The sequence below is a fragment of the Ipomoea nil genome, unplaced genomic scaffold, assembly GCF_001879475.1.
Source record: "Ipomoea nil cultivar Tokyo-kokei standard unplaced genomic scaffold, Asagao_1.1 scaffold2437, whole genome shotgun sequence".
Taxonomy (NCBI): Eukaryota; Viridiplantae; Streptophyta; class Magnoliopsida; order Solanales; family Convolvulaceae; genus Ipomoea; species Ipomoea nil.
The window spans coordinates 3299-6596 of record NW_017618865.1 but is presented as its reverse complement, the minus strand read 5'-3'; positions in this window follow the sequence as shown (position 1 = coordinate 6596).

Here is a 3298-nt window from a genome sequence, read left to right as displayed (position 1 = left end):
TCAGCTCAGAGTCTTCTCAGACTCCGACTGGACAGCATGCGGTGACACTCGAAGGTCCATCACCGGATATTGTGTATTTCTAGGTGACGCCCTTGTGCCATGGAAATCCAAGAAGCAGATGAAAGTGTCTAGGAGTTCCTCCGAAGCCGAATACAGAGCCTTGCAGCCACAGTCTGTGAGGTACAATGGCTTGTCTATCTCTTACAAGACTTGCACATCCAGCTGGACAAACCAGCCACCTTATTCTGCGACAGCAAATCCGCTATAGCCATAGCGGAGAATCACGTCTTCCACGAACGCACCAAACATATTGACATCGACTGTCATATCGTTCGGGAGAAACTTAACCAAGGCCTCATTAAGCTTCTGCCCGTATCCTCCGCCAATCAAGTGGCCGATGGTTTTTACTAAGCCTCTTGGCTCTCAGATGTTCCAGACCTATGTATCTAAGCTGGGCGTTCAAAATTTACACGCTCCAGCTTACGGGGGGGTATTAGAGCATGATGTAGAAGGGGATAATGTGAATTAGTCGAGGGCCTTCTGGTCTTTGATCATCTTGGCAGTTCCAACGGCTTTTGCCGCCCTTTCTTTGTATATATGCTCTTCTTGTATTCGTCTAACAGAATGAATGAAAACCATTCTCATCATCCTCTTATCTCAATTCCTCTCTGCTTTTTCCGTTCATCTCCTTGGCTGATCTCCGACACCAGCAAATCAAACTACATCTGAAACGAAAGACTAAATACGCATGTCTACATGCAACTTGAGAGACCCGAGATAGAAGCAAGAGATTCAAATAAAAGCTTAATTTGCAGCTACGATGAAAAATAAGGTTCTTTAGTAATGAAAATCTTGCAATCAATAATAGATAAGTGAATTTCCCTCTTCAATCATATAGTTAGTCAAAGAATGCTGAATTTCACATTACACTGAAATTTACAAGATTTCAAATATTTTGATAATCCAAATATTGAGTTATATCGTGATGATACCCTAGAGCATATCTATACTTTGTGGACAAATTGGAGGTCACTTTTGAATATAAAATTTCTGAGACCTTGCATCAAGTAAGACCGAGGCTTTAAAAAGTGTTCCACCTGGAGTAGATGTTGAAGATTGGAAGTGGTTTGTCACTAACAAATTTATGACAGAAAAGTTTCAAGTATGTTGATCTGATATGGTAATGACGGTTTTATATATTATAAAAAAATATTTTTTATTTAAATAATCACTTACATTTGAAAGTTATGCAGAAAATCAGTTAGCAAAACACTAAGAATAGGTCAACATCAGATATGGGAATGCCTATCGCACAGGGAGTAACCCACATAGAGAAATCATATTGAAAATGTACTAAAAAAAACAGTTCTGCTAGTTATCTATGAATTTTTTTTTCTTTTTTACCTAGAATGACATTTGTTTTTCTCAACTTATTGGGAGGTAAAGATTCACAACCGCCTGACTTGGGAGTAATTTTCTTAAAGACTAGAAGCAAAATTGAAAAATTAAATGGGACAAAAGAAGAAGAAAAAATATGTAAGCTAAGTGTCATTATTTAGCCTTTCTGCATTAATCTTTTTATCTTGATATACTTCTGCATTAATCTTGTTTACTTGTATTAGAATGAAATTGTGAAGATTATTAGGTCTAACCCATCACTTTCAAACCTTGAAATTGTTGAAAAACATTTTGGACAACAACGTCATGGTCATGTATATGGTTATGGGGGTGGAGTGAAGCGAAAAAACTTAAATGACACAAAATCTATTTACATCAAAGAACTAGAGGCTAAACTCCATGAGAAGGATGAAGAAAACCGTGACCTTAAGAAGCGCATGCATATATTTGAAAGTAGGTCGATCCGAATAGAGAATGGAGATCCACCATTAGTTACAACTACAACTACTAGTGATGACATCCAATAGGTACATAAAGTTAATGGAGAGAAACCTTTAATGTTGTTTATTATATAAGGAAATAACTAACTGATATTATTTTTTGAGTTCCTTATACAAAATGACTAAATTTTTATTATTGCAGGGTGCTTAGAACTCAAGATATGAACATTAAATAGCGAAATTTCACAGAAATTTTGCACAAATTCAAACCCTAATTCCCCAACCCTAGCTTAAATCCAAAATTGTTTAGCATAAACACACACATTGATACAATCAGATAACTTTTGGATGAATTTGACAGCTTATTACATTACAATAGAAAAGCTAACCTTAAAAGCTAAACCTCAGTTCTTCACGGCGGCGGCGGTTGGACCGACGACGACAGAGGATGGAGGCGGCGATGGCGGCAGAGGTTGGACACGGGCGACGGCGTCGAAGCTTGGACGCGGCGGCGGTAGGATAATACCTATAGTTTCATTTTATATACACTATAGTTTTATTACAACACAACTACAGTATTGTTTTGATATAACTACAGGTTCGTTGGATAATATACACTCAAATATGTGAAATTATTATTCAGTTTCATTTTGTATACACTGTAGTTTCATTTCAACACTTCTATAGTTTCGTTTCAATTCAATTGCAGTTTCATTTGATAATATAAAAACAATATGTGAGACAGTTTCAGTTTAGATACACTGTAGTTTCATTTTGTAATTAACACACCAAAAATACGCGCTCCGTTAAGCTATAACGGCTGTCATTTCTTTACTTAAAGAAACGGCGCCGTTTTTGCATCATGGTCTACAAAGCTTTGTGGACCGTGGTCCATGATATAATTGCTAAAAAACCAGGCTACCCACAAGTATATTGATAAGTACGATTAATATATTTAATTTAGATAGTTTATTATAATAAATTAGTTTTATTTATTTAATATTATATTTATTTTAAACTTTATTTTATATTTTGTATTAATATAATAGTTATTTGAATAATTTAAGCTTAACTGTCATTTTTGGGCCATGGGGAATACATTTGTTAATTAATAAGAGTTGGGCAAGGTGGAATTAAAGTAGGTTAATTCTTCTTTTTTTTTTTTTTTTTTTTTTTTTTTTTTTTTTTTTTTTTCTTTTTTAATTTCAGCAGCCCAAACTACACATGCATGATGCAACCATGTGCACCTTGCATGGTGCACACGGTTGTAAAAACGACGTCGTTTTGACGTCCGACCTTTAAAAAAAAAATCAGAATTGCATAACTACACATCCATAACTTCATAACTATAAATCCATAATTGCATAACAACAAATCCATAACTTCATAACTATAAATTCAGAATTGCATAACTACACATCCATAACTTCATAACTATACATTCAAAATTGCATGCATAA